Below are 14,722 nucleotides of genomic sequence, written 5' to 3'. Positions count from 1 at the left end.
ATACTGTTCTTGCACAGGGGCTCTCTTCTGTTTGTGTCTGCCAGTGGTTGAAAGGGTTGCCCAGGACTAACATAATAATGACCTATAATATCAGAACAGTGGTGGTCTGACACATACAACGGCCAGCTGCTATTTACTCCGGTGGTGGCCAGACGTAAACAGTGTACTGAGCAACACAGCAAGCTCCTTACAATGTTTAATGGCTGATCCAGAGTACTACTGTGTCACCCTGGCCTGGATGCCACAAAATGTAATAAAGCTGTGTCTGAGAGCAAGGGGGAGGTTCTCTAGTCAGGGGAACATTAGCATGCAGTACCTCCTGTCTCAGGCCAGTAGGGGGAGCAGGCTGCCCCTATAAAAGCTGGTGCTGGGGGCAGGGTTAGGGAGAACTTGATGGCCTGTCTCAGCACTGAGACTTGTCCCAGAGCAGAGCAGGGACAGACAGTTGCACTGCACCTAAGAGGAAGTGTGGCAGGAGGAGAGCCACAAGCCAGAGACAAGAGGCGAAGCAAGCCTGTCTTGGCAGATAAGAGACTGACTTTACCAGACTTTGGTGTCTGAGGCTGGGAGGGTTCTACATCCTCCAGCAGAGAACCAGTCCGCAAGGGACTGTATATTCCTTGGCCTAAGAAGCCTGGAGGCCCTGCCACAACCGAAGGGACCAGTAAAGCCGTACAAGGCTGGGAGCAGAAAGGAACCCACGTCGCAGGCCATACAGGCGAGAATACACGGAAAGCTCGGAAACGTGGGCTGTTACCCTATAACGAGGAGATAGCCAGAAGGAGCGCAGAAAGCACGGTAGGCCTACACCCTCACCCTGACCAGGGCCAATTTCCCCATTGCTCTCAGATATCCAGGTCCCCTCCTAGCTGGGACTGTTTATGGGTCAGTTTACCTATTTTAGTAAAGACCCTGGACTGCACCTTGTTGTCTGTGTGCTCCTTGCTCCTCCAGCACTATCGGCACCGGGACTCTCACTACCATCACTCCCACCATCCACTACACTGCCCTGGGGCCGCACTCTTCCCGTGGGGAGTCACACCATCCCAGCTGCACACCTCATCAGCCCCAGCGGTCTGCCTTGCAGCGGCGGTACCTAATGACCGCAAATCCACGGGTGGCGTAGTCGGACATTATCAGCAGAACATAGCAGACTACCATTGGCCTGACCACCCTGAGCCATGGAACCGGGTCGCCACTACTACCCCCATCGTCTCCCTATTGCCCGGATCCGAGTGCCCCACGGCCCAGGGGGCGAGTCAGCTTTGGCGTAGTCGGCAGGATTTCGTGCCCGCAACCACCGGGTACTGCGTGCCTGAAAAATACTTTTGTAACTTACCTGTGGCGAAGTTTCCCGCCGTCCGGAGTCGTTTCCCGCCATCCGGAGCCGATTCCCGCCATCAGACGCCATCTTGGACCGTTTCCCGCCGTCTTCTGCCGTCTTCCCGCCATCCGCAGCTGCTTCCCGCCATCGGACGTCATCTTCAGGACGCCGCGCAGGAAGAAGAGGGGCGTGGACGTCAAAACCGCGCAAGATCCGAAGCTCCGCCCCACGCACCGACGCTGCGCAAGGTCCTGGAAGGGAGAGAGAGCGACGCTGACGTCATCAGGACGCGACGCCAGGTCCTCGTCCATAGCAGCAGCAGCGGAGCCGCGGCCTACAGAAGAGGATCGTCGGAAGGTAGGCCACGCTTAACTAGGGGGGAGGAAGATGTCGGACACAGAGGCGCCCACTACCACCAACACAGCTGCAGCAGCGGTGATGCCCTTTTCCCTGCCCTACATCCCTGGAGCGGCCTGGCTGCCCAAGTACTCAGGGGAGCCCCATGCCCTAACTGACTTCAAGGAAAGGCTATACAGTTTGTTCCACGTTTACCCCCTGACAGAGGAACAGAAGGTCAGCATATTAACAGGGCAGTTAACTGGCGCAGCCCAGAGGGAGGTAAAATCATTACCCACTGAGGAGAAAAGGACTGTGAAGGGTATTCTGGCCCGGCTGCGGGGTACCTTTGACACACGTACCTCTGCTGAGATTAAAATGAGGTTCTATGGATGTAAGCAGCGGGCACAGGACAGCATTAGAGACTATGCCCTAAATCTGCCAAAAGCCTTGAGGGCTATTCAACAAACTGACCCTGGCAGCGTGCAGGATACGGATAAGCTGCTAACAGAACAATTCATAGAAGGTCTGCTGTCTAGCGCCCACAGGGCTCAACTCTACCATGTTCTTTCAGAACCCCGACCTGACCTTTGCCCAATTTAAGGACAGGGCTATAAGGGTGCTCCGTGAATCTGCAACCTGTGGCGCTATAAACCCCCGGCGCCCTGCTTTCACCTACCACCAGGAGGCGGCGCCCTCCTCTATGGACCCCGTGGGGGCTGATGCACAGGCCCTGAACCAAGCCCCGTCGAAAGACCTGCACCACCAAGTCCAGGAGCTGACCAGGAACGTTGCGGCGTTGACCAGGACCGTCCAGGCGTTGCAAGTGGACCCGTCAAGACCCATCGAGCTGGCTTCAAGTCCGGAGGATGTCCCGTGGCGTCGAGAGAGGAGGATCCCGTCGTTCGGAGGGAGGCCCACAGACCGCTACGCAGAGGATGGACAGCCCATTTGCCGCCGATGCAACCAGCCCGGACACATTTCCAGGTACTGTAATTTAAACGGGTCCAACCTGGGGCAGAGGGCCAACCCCCAGGCATAAGATCACCAGGCCCTTACAATTGGCGTAATAAGTACGTTGGGGGGCGCCCGGTTTTACCCGTGGTGCTGGACGGTATCCCCATGAGCGCCTTGCTGGATACTGGGTCGCAAGTAACCACTATCCCTTATGTACTTTTTAAGCAGTATTGGACTGATGCTGATATCACACGGTATCCAGACAGTAACTTGAGCATCATCGCCAGTAATGGCTTACCCGTGCCGCAGATGGGGTTCAAGGAGATGACTATTAAAATTGGTAAAGTTGAACTACCGGCACAGGGAGTAATTATTGTGGACATTGACCGTCGTGAAAGTCACCCTAAAATAACTGTGGGTACTAATGTAATTGAAAATTGTCTTTCAGAGGTAATTGTAATTCTACAACAGGTGGCGGTGAATGCTAGTTCCAGCCAACAGAGAGTCCTCAACAAGGAGATAAAAGCCCTGATGAGACGGCAGCAGGTAGAACTGTCTGGTGGTGAGATCGGTAGCGTAAGAATGAGTGACCCATTCCCCATTTCCATGCCTCCCAAAAGTGAAATGATGATCTGGTGTCGGACTGCAATCGGGTTGAGAGGTAGAGACTACCAAGCCATGGTAGAACCCGTGTACTCAGACAGCAGGCCCACCATTTTGACAGCCCGGGGGGTGGTTGATGTCCGTGATGGGAGGGTGCCCGTCCGCATCCTCAACATTGGGGAGAGGGAAGTACACTTACCCAGGTACGCTACACTCGCCAAACTGTTTGTTGTCGAACACAAAGCTATCAGGGCCGTGGAACCCTTGCCTCCATCTCCACAGGCGGAGGGTAATGGCTCCCAGAAACAAAAGGAGGACTGGTGCCAGAAACTCCACGTGGGTGCTGACTCCACTCCCCTGCACCAAAAACAAGGAGTCTACCGGGTGGTACAGGAGTACGAGAGAGTCTTTAGTAAGCACCCGCTAGACTTCGGCAGAGTAAAAGGGATAGAACACCACATCCCCACAGGGAGCCACCCACCAATAAAAGAGAGGCACAGACCTGTACCCCCTGCACATTATCAGAACGCAAAGGGCATGCTAAGAGAGATGAAAGAAGCTGGGGTTATTAGAGACAGCTGTAGCCCCTGGGCAGCCCCCTTGGTTCTGGTGAAAAAGAAAGACGGCACCATGAGAATGTGCGTGGACTATAGACAAATCAACCGTATCACCCACAAAGACGCATATCCGCTGCCTAGAATAGAGGAGTCTTTAGCCGCACTAAAATCTGCTAACTTCTTTTCTACTTTGGACCTTACTAGCGGGTACTGGCAGGTTCCTGTGGCAGAGGCTGACAAGGAGAAGACCGCCTTCACCACCCCGATGGGACTGAGCGAATTCAACTGTATGCCTTTCGGGCTCTGCAACGCACCAGGGACCTTCCAGCGGCTGATGGAATGCTGTCTAGGGCACCGAAACTTCGAGACGGTCCTCCTTTACCTGGACGACGTGATCGTCTATTCGAAGACCTACGAGGACCACCTAAAGCACCTGGCCGAGGTGTTCGAAGCCCTGGCAGGCTATGGCCTGAAGGTGAAACCATCGAAGTGTCACCTGCTGAAACCGAAGGTCCAGTACCTAGGGCACGTGGTAAGTGCGGAAGGAGTAGCCCCCGACCCTGACAAGGTCACGGCAATCAAGAGCTGGCCAAGCCCCTCGAACATCAAAGAGGTGAGACAGTTCCTCGGGTTGGTAGGCTACTACCGAAGGTTCATCCCCGGGTTCACTAAGATGGCAGCTCCTATGCAGGACCTCCTGATAGGACAGTCCAAGTCCAGAAGTCAAAAGCCACCCTTCAAGTGGGATAAACCGGAAGAGGAGTCTTTCCATCAGTTGAAGATGGCCCTCACGGGGGATGAGATCCTGGCCTACCCTGACTATGGCCAGCCTTTTATCCTCCACACAGACGCCAGTAATGTGGGACTGGGAGCCGTACTGTCCCAAAACCAACAGGGCAGAGAACGGGTGATCGCATACGCCAGCCGGAAGCTGAGGCCCACCGAGAGGAACCCGGAGAATTACAGCTCCTTCAAGCTAGAATTCTTGGCGGTGGTGTGGGCCGTGACGGAACGCTTCAAGCATTACCTGGCCTCCGCAAAGTTCACCGTGTACACGGACAACAACCCGTTGACACACCTGGACAATGCAAGACTGGGTGTCCTGGAACAGCGGTGGATGGCCCGTCTCTCCAACTATGACTTCGTGATCAAGTACCGGGCAGGCAAAACCAATGCCAACGCGGACGCCCTATCAAGAATGCCTCACTTACCTGAGGGTGACGAAGACCCAGAAGAGCTGGAGGAGGTAGAACTCCCCGCGTTTCACCGATATGGAGCCGCTCAACACTCTCACCGCGTGAAGGAGGAGGATCTAACAACTGTGATGATCAATCCCCTACCTCACCACAGCTGGGCCGAGACCCAAGATAGTGACCCTGCAGTCCGCCTGGTGAAAGATCTGCTGACCCGGGAAGACGCCCGCCTAGATCCAGATGCCCCAGAGGAAGCCAAGCAGCTATGGAAGGAGAAGAGCAAGCTGTTCCTCTACGAAGGCAAGTTGTGCAGAAGGATTGTTAACCACCGGACGCACGAGCTGACCTGGCAAGTCGTGGTCCCAAGGCGGGATGCAGCTATGGTCCTGGGGGCTTACCATGACAGAGCGGGACACTTCGGTTGGAAGAAACTGGAGTTCCTGCTAAGAGGAAGGTTCTTTTGGGTCGGCATGAGAGGAGCTGTAGAAAAATGGTGCAGAGACTGTGGCCCTTGTCACCTAAGGAGGAAGGACCGCACCAGCCAGAAGACACCCTTGAGGCCCATCGTCACCACGCAGCCTCTTGAGCTGGTAGCTCTGGACCATGTCAAATTGGCTCCCAGCCGGTCAGGATACATCTATGCCCTGACAATCGTGGACCACTATTCCCGTTTTCTAGTGGTGCTCCCGGTAAAGGACTTGACAGCCCAAACAGCGGCCAGAGCCTTCCAGCAATACTTCTGCCATCCACACGGGTATCCGGAACAGGTCCTGACGGACCAGGGTCCAGCGTTCGAAGCTGAAATCTTCCAGGAGTTCTGCAACCTCTATGGCTGTAAGAAGATTCGTACAACGCCTTACCACCCACAAACCAACGGGATGTGTGAGAAAATGAACAACATAGTCATTGATCTCCTAAAGACGTTGCCCCTGGAGGAACGCAGCCTGTGGCCAGAAAAACTGCCGGATCTGATAGACTTATACAATCATATCCCGGTGAATGCTACCAACTGCACCCCGGCTTACCTGATGCGAGCCAGACCAGGTAAGCTGCCCGTAGACCTGGAGATGGGAGTCCTAACACCTGAGGACACCTCCCCGGATGCAGACTGGGATACGGAAAGGCAACTGCAGTACAAGAAGGTACAGGAGAGTGTGGAGAGGAGCCTGGCCCAGGTGAGAGAGAGGCAAGAAAAACTCTTCAACCAACACGCCCCTGCTGGTCCCCTAGAACCTGGTGAGCAAGTCCTGAAGCGGAAGAGAAGGCTACATAAGTTGGACGACCAGTGGGAAAGGGAACCCTACACCATACTGCAGTCTGATCACGACAACCCGAAGGTGTGCGTGATCACCAAGGACGGAGGAGAAACCACTAGTACCGTCTCCAGAGACCACCTCAAAAGGTGCCCCGAGCAACTCCGTAGTGCAGAAGAGGATCAGAGTGACCTTGAACCCGCAGAGGACAAGGAAGAAATGATCAGCACCGTTCTCGGAGAGTTCCCTCAGTCCTGGACTCGCATAAATGATGCCATAGTGGTACCCGTCCTGCATTTCCTGCAACCGGCACAGCAACAACCAACACCAGAGCCGGAAGGTGAAGAGGAGCAAGCGGTTCCAGAGGCAGAAGAGCCTGTACCAGCAGCCCAGGAGAGTCAACCCTCTGCTGACAGTGAGCCTGCCATGCCTGCGGCAAGCCAAAGAACCCGCAGACAGCTGCCTGCCCTACCTGTACACCCAGCTGGTAGCTGTACCCCTAACGCTAGTGGGGAAAGCCAAGTTGGTCCACCACCAGACAGTGGGTTAAGGAGGTCAACCAGGAGCACAAAGGGGCAGATACCCGCTCGCTGGAGAATATAGAGAGTACTAAAATTGTAAATAACCCTGTTGCCAAATGTTGAAATGTTTGCCAAGTTACATGCATGTTTGGTAATTCTGTGTTTCAGTTTCTTGCAGCTACCGTAAGGACTCACAGGTTATGGACTTTTTATAACCGGGACCTTGTATGGACTGCGTTCGGAGCCTAACCAAGGAATGAACTAAGACTGTGAAGGACTTGGGGTAGGACAGACCCCCACCTGGTTAAGGCTCCCCGTTGTGCTGGTGATATGGACACCCGGTCACAGACCACACTGTGACCTTAAGAACTCAATCTGTGCGTCACTTGTATACTAATGTTTTATGGTATGCATATTGTCTTTGTTTATTGTTTAGTCCCGGAGTACTAAATTTCACTAGGGGGGGAATGTGTCACCCTGGCCTGGATGCCACAAAATGTAATAAAGCTGTGTCTGAGAGCAAGGGGGAGGTTCTCTAGTCAGGGGAACATTAGCATGCAGTACCTCCTGTCTCAGGCCAGAAGGGGGAGCAGGCTGCCCCTATAAAAGCTGGTGCTGGGGGCAGGGTTAGAGAGAACTTGATGGCCTGTCTCAGCACTGAGACTTGTCCCAGAGCAGAGCAGGGACAGACAGTTGCACTGCACCTAAGAGGAAGTGTGGCAGGAGGAGAGCCTCAAGCCAGAGACAAGAGGCGAAGCAAGCCTGTCTTGGCAGATAAGAGACTGACTTTACCAGACTTTGGTGTCTGAGGCTGGGAGGATTCTACATCCTCCAGCAGAGAACCAGTCCGCAAGGGACTGTATATTCCTTGGCCTAAGAAGCCTGGAGGCCCTGCCACAACCGAAGGGACCAGTAAAGCCGTACAAGGCTGGGAGCAGAAAGGAACCCACGTCGCAGGCCATACAGGCGAGAATACACGGAAAGCTCGGAAACGTGGGTTGTTACCCTATAACGAGGAGATAGCCAGAAGGAGCGCAGAAAGCACGGTAGGCCTACACCCTCACCCTGACCAGGGCCAATTTCCCCGTTGCTCTCAGACATCCAGGTCCCCTCCTAGCTGGGACTGTTTATGGGTCAGTTTACCTATTTTAGTAAAGACCCTGGACTGCACCTTGTTGTCTGTGTGTTCCTTGCTCCTCCAGCACTATCGGCACCGGGACTCTCACTACCATCACTCCCACCATCCACTACACTGCCCTGGGGCCGCACTCTTCCCGTGGGGAGTCACACCATCCCAGCTGCACACCTCATCAGCCCCAGCGGTCTGCCTTGCAGCGGCGGTACCTAATGACCGCAAATCCACGGGTGGCGTAGTCAGACATTGTCAGCAGAACGTAGCAGACTACCATTGGCCTGACCACCCTGAGCCACGGAACCGGGTCGCCACTACTACCCCCATCGTCTCCCTATTGCCCGGATCCGAGTGCCCCACGGCCCAGGGGGCAAGTCACTACCTATCCGTTCCTATTAATTTAAATTGTTTCCATCTGGCCGGAGTTGCTAATAGATGATAAGTTATCAATATATTGCTCCTGGAAGACCCCTTTAAGCATTTTAATGGATTGCAAATGAAAAGTAATGGCATTAAAATTCCTTTTTTATGTAACCAGCTGGCTGCAGATTTTAATGTACCTCCTAATTTAGTAATTTAATATCATTTAGTAAGATAAGCTTTATTATGAAAGTTTTAGAATAGTTTATTTCTGTCTGGCAAAGAATACTATGTAAAACATGACTGCTATTGACAATATAATTAAAACTAATAACCTCAAACACTTTTTAGTGACTCTTCAATAACTAGGTTAGTCAAAACACAGCAATGTCATCAGCTTATCTGAACTTTCCGAATTTTAGTCAAATAAACATTCTTATTCACATATGTGGAGGGAACCTTTCAGGAGATTCTTGCAGGCGAATTACAGATGCATCTCACTAAATTAGAATATCATCAAAAAGTTAATTTATTTCAGTTCTTCAATACAAAAAGTGAAACTTATATATTATATAGAGTCATTACAAACAGAGTAATCTCTTTCAAGTGTTTATTTCTGTTAATGTTGATGATTATGGCTTACAACCAATGAAAACACAAAAGTCATTATATCAGTAAATTAGAATAATTAACAAAAAACACCTGCAAAGGCTTCCTACACATTTAGAAAAGGTCCCTTAGTCTGTTTCAGTAGGCTCCACAATCACGGGGAAGACTGCTGACTTGACAGATGTCCAGAAGGCAGTCATTGACACACTCCACAAGGAGGGTACGCCACAAAAGGTCAATACTAAAGAAGCTGGCTGTTCACAGAGTGCTGTATCCAAGCATATTAATAGAAAGTTAAGTGGAAGGAAAAAGTGTGGTAGAAAAAGGTGCACAAGCAACTGGGATAACCGCAGCCTTGAAAGGATTGTTAAGAAAAGGCCATTAAAAAATTTGGGGGAGATTCACAAGGAGTGGACTGCTGCTGAAGTCATTGCTTCAAGAGCCACCACACACAGACATATGGACATGGGCATCAAGTGTTGCATTCCTTGTGTCAAGCCACTCATGACCAAGAGACAACGCCAGAAGCGTCTTACCTGGGTCAAGGAGAAAAAGATCTAGACCGTTGCTCAGTGGTCCAAGGTGTTGTTTTCAGGTGAAAGTAAATTTTGCATTTCATTTGGAAATCAAGGTCCCAGAGTCTGGAGGAAGAGTTGGGAGGCACACAATCCAAGCTGCTTGAGGTCTAGTGTGAAGTTTCCACAATCAGTGATGGTTTGGGGAGCCATGTCATCTGCTGGTATAGGTCCACTGTGTTTTATCAAGACCAAAGTCAGCGCAGCCGTCTACCAGGAAATTTTAGAGCACTTCATGCTTCCCTCTGCCGACAAGCTTTTTGGAGATGGAAATTTAATTCTCCAGCAGGACGACCTGGACCGTTGCTCAGTGGTCCAAGGTGTTGATTTCAGGTGAAAGTTAATTTTGCATTTCATTTGGAAATCAAGGTCCCAGAGTCTTGGGGAAGAGTGGAGAGGCACACAATCCAAGCTGCTTGAGGTCTAGTGTGAAGTTTCCACAATCAGTGATGGTTTGGGGAGCCATGTCATCTGCTGGTGTAGGTCCACTGTGTTTTATCAAGACCAAAGTCAGCACAGCCGTCTACCAGGATATTTTAGAGCATTTCATGTTTCCCTCTGCCGACAAGCTTTTTGGAGATGGAAATTTAATTCTCCAGCAGGACTTGGCACCTGTCCACAGTGCCAAAAGTACCAATACCTGGTTTAAAAACAACATTATCACTGTGCTTGATTGGCCAGCAAACTCGCCTGACCTTAACCCATAGAGAATCTATGGGGTATTGTCAAGAGAAAGATGAGAGACACCAAACCCAACAATGCAGGCGAGCTGAAGGCTGCTATCAAAGCAACCTGGGCTTCCACTACACCTCAGCAGTGCCACAGGCTGATCGCCTCCATGCCACGCCGCATTGATGCAGTAATTGATGCCAAAGGAGCCCGACCAAGTATTGAGTGCACTTACTGAACATACATTTCAGTAGGCCAACATTTCGGATTTTAAAAACATTTTTCAACGTGTTCTTATAAAGTATTCTAATTTACTGAGATGATGACTTTTGTGTTTTCATTGGCTGTAAGCCATAATCATCAACATTAACAGAAATAAACACTTGAAATAGATCACTCTGTTTGTAATGACTCTATATTATATATGAGTTTCACTTTTTGTATTGAAGAACTGAAACAAATTAACTTTTTGATGATATTCTAATTTAGTGAGATGCACCTGTATCTTCAGCACTGAACTTGAACATCACACTCTGTAGTAGTTGCCTAATGTTTTAGCCCTTGTCCTGTCTCTAATACTGACCTCTGTGTTCTGAGGTCCTCTCTATAGCATGTAACACCCTAAAATGGCTGCTGTATTCTCTGCCTCAACTTTTTTAGTGGCTATGATAACCCCTCCTGATTGGTCTCGCTATACCATGTGATATGATAGCTGAAGGAATAATAATAATTTATTTCAGTTCTTCAATACAAAAAGTGAAACTCATATATTATATAGAGTCATTACAATCAGAGTGATCTATTTCAAGTGTTTATTTCTGTTAATGTTGATGATTATGGCTTACAGTCAATGATAACACAAAGTCATTATCTCAGTAAATTAAAATAATTAGCGATCCACCCGTGGCTGTTAACATGTTAAATGCCGCTGTCAATCTCTGACAGCGGCATTTAACATCGCCGCGTCGGAAGCATGGCATTAGCCCCGCCCAACGGTGACCCAGTCACGTGATCGCGGGTCACCGATGGGTGGTCATGACAACCCTGGGTCTGCAGCAGATCCCAGTGGTTGTCATGTACTGATCGCTATGAGCGCCACTTAGTGGTCGGCGCTCATAGTACAGGAGCATTTCTGTTACATAGAGGTGATCTGCTGATCACCTTTATGTAGCAGAGGCGATCGGACAGTTGCTGCTTCTAGTCTCCTATGGAGACTATTGAAGCATGCAAAAAGTAAAAAAAAATGTTTTTAAAAATATTTAAAAAATTAAAAAAATATAAAAGTTTAAATCACCCCCCTTTTGCCCCATTCAAAATAAAATAAAATCACCTGATCTATCAATATAGAAAAAGAATTAATCTGATCGGTAAACGGCGTGACGAGAACAAAATTCCAAACCCCAGAATGACGTTTTTTGGTCGCTGCAACATTGCAATAAAATGCAATAACAAGCGATCAAAACATCAGATCTACTCCAAAATGGTATCAATAAAAACTTCAGCACGACGCGCAAAAAATAAGCCCTCACCCGGCCCCAGATCCCGAAAAATGGAGACGCTATGGGTCTCGGAAAATGGCACCATTTTTTAATTTTTTTTTTTAGCAAACTTTGGATTTTTTTTCACCACTTAAATAAAAAAGAACCTATACATGTTTGGTATCTGTGAACTCATAATGACATGGAGAATAATGATGGCAGGTCAGTTTTAGCATCCAGTGAACGTGGAAAGAAAAAAAAAACTGTGGAATTGCATTTTTTTTGCAATTTCACCTCACTTGGAATTTTTTTCCCGTTTTCCAGTACACAATATGGTAAAACTAGTAATGGCATTTAAAAGTACAACTCGTCCCGCAAACAATAAGCCCTCACATGGCCATATTGACCAAAAAATAAAAACGCTATGGCTCTGGGAACAAGGGAAGCAGAAAACAAAAATGCAAAAACGGAAAATCCCAAGGTTGCGAAGGGGTTAAGGTCACATTATATAAATCCATGCCGTTTGCATGGATTTATATAGTGTGACCAAGTCGTCAAGCACTTTCCGCTTCACATCCCCATGTCCCTGGCAGGAAAGACGCATGTACAGTCCGCATGCGTTTTTTCTGCCAGGGAGATGCAGAAACGCTCAGGAAAAAATCCGGAGCATTTCTGCATCGTGGGCACATAGCCACACAGTTATAGGGTGTGCAGTGAGTCCAAAGGCTGACCAATTTTAGGAAAAACCCCACTAAGAATTTTAAGACACATACTGTAGAGCAGGGCCACGGTAACGACAAATTCCCATAAGAAAGGAGAGAGTCTGCTATACAGTTATAGGGTATTCAGTGAGTCCAAAGGCTGACCAATTTTAGAGAAAACTCCATTAAGAATTTAAAGACACATAGAGCAGGGCCACAGAAACAAGTACGACATGTTCCCATTAGAAAGGAGAGGGTCTGCTATACAGTTATAGGGTATGCAGTGAGTCAACGGCTGAACAATTTTAGGAAAAACCCCACTAACAATTTAAAGACACATAGAGCAGGGCCACAGTAAAGACAAATTCACATTAGAAAGGAGAGAGTCTGCTATACAGTTATAGGGTATGCAGTGAGTCCAACGGCTGAACAATTTTAGGGAAAACCCCACTAAAAATTTTAAGACACATAGAGCAGAGCCACAGTAACAAGTACGACATGTTACCATTAGAAAGGAGAGGGTCTGCTATACAGTTATAGGGTATGCAGTGAGTGCATCGTGGGCACATAGCCACACAGTTATAGGGTATGCAGTGAGTCCAAAGGCTGACCAATTTTAGGAAAAACCCCACTAAGAATTTTAAGACACATAGAGCAGGGCCACAGTAACGACAAATTCCCATAAGAAAGGAGAGAGTCTGCTATACAGTTATAGGGTATTCAGTGAGTCCAAAGGCTGACCAATTTTAGGGAAAACCCCACTAAGAATTTAAAGACACACAGAGCAGGGCCACAGTAACAAGTACGACATGTTCCCATTAGAAAGGAGAGGGTCTGCTATACAGTTATAGGGTATGCAGTGAGTCCAACGGCTGAACAGTTTTAAGAAAAGCCCCACTAAGAATTTAAAGACACATAGAGCAGGGCCACAATAACAACAAATTCCCATTAGAAAGGAGAGAGTCTCCCATAGTGCTGGTGACGCCCCCGGGGCAATGGGGTACTTGGCAGCCGGGCCTATGGATGCTGGGGGGGGGGGATATGTCACTGTGGCTGTCCCTCCTGCCCTGCGCTTCCCCACTCACAGTCCCGCTCGGGTGCTCTGAAGTCCCTCTGGGCAACTTGGAGTTCCTGGACCTGCTTGACCCTCACGGTGACTAGGATGAGGCTTTGGCAACTGCACTATAAAAGCCAGAAGCCTTCGGTTTTTCCAGCCGAGACCTGATGTAACACGGCTGGTCCAGTGGCCGGTCCCCTTCTTGCGGCCTGATCCCTCTGTCTTCTGACAGATTCGGGGCGTGCGGGTGCTGTCCTGCACTCGCCGTACCCCCTAGGATCCCTTCAATAGAACGGAGCCTTCCTCCTTTGCTCCCCTCCTGGGCCCCTAGCACTAGGCCCCACTGGTGGGGCAGAGCTCCTAAGGAGACTCTGCTCCCAGACTGTCTTCACTCACTGACCTACTGAACTGACTGATCTGCCACCCTAAGATGGCTTCCCTTTATAAACCTCCTTCAATGGTGCTCCCCTACTCTACTTCCTCCACCCACACCCACTACTGGTTCCCCCTACCTTTGGGTTCCCCCCACTCCAGCCAGGGACAGGGCTCAGTAGGAAGCACATTGCATCTTGCCCTTCCAGCCAGCCTGGAGCAGTGTAGTGTTGGATGCAGGTGTTGGGGTCCCGAGCAGCACTCCCTCCTTACCTGAGAGAAGGAGATACCACACCTCTGGGTGAGATGCAGTACCTCTGTGGCGACTGAACCCTCAGGGGCGCCACACTGGCATATGCAGTGAATGCAAGGGCTGCCAAAAATTTGGAGGCACTTCAATGCCCTTTGGAAGAGACATGGAGGAGGGCCTCATAAAAAAATGTTCCCATTAGAAAGGAGCGGGCCTCCTATACTTGTAATGCCCATGCACAAGTGTAAGGGCTGACAAACAATTACCCCTGGTGGGTATACAGTACATGAACATACTGTATAATTTATTTTTTTTACGGGCACCATAAACACCCTTTAAAAAAATTATGTGGGTGTTGCATCACGGACTACGGTCACCCTGGTGATATGGTGGTGGAGGATGAGGAGAAGGAGGAGGACAAGAGAAAATAGCCAAAATCAGGAAGCATATACCCATGTGTGGGTGTGAAAAGGTGCATGGGAATACACCTCCCAAGAAAAGACACTGGATTTGAGTTTATGTTACGTTGCTATCATTCGGTGGTGTTGAGAAGTCTGGCCCAATCCAGCCCTTGTTCATTTTTATAAGAGTCAGCCTGTCAGCATTTTCAGTTGGCAGGCGGATGCACTTATCAGTTATAATTCCACCAGCGGCACTAAAAACCCGCTCTGATAAAACGCTGGTGGCAGGGCAGGCCAGGACCTCCAAGGCATGGAGAGAGCCAGTTCATTCCACGTATCCAGTTTGGATACCCAATAGTTATAAGGCACAGAGA

This window comes from Phyllobates terribilis, unplaced genomic scaffold (genome assembly GCF_046119375.1).
Source record: "Phyllobates terribilis strain yellow unplaced genomic scaffold, ASM4611937v1 Scaffold_11__3_contigs__length_659146591, whole genome shotgun sequence".
NCBI lineage: Eukaryota > Metazoa > Chordata > Amphibia > Anura > Dendrobatidae > Phyllobates > Phyllobates terribilis.
This window is presented reverse-complemented; position numbering follows the sequence as displayed.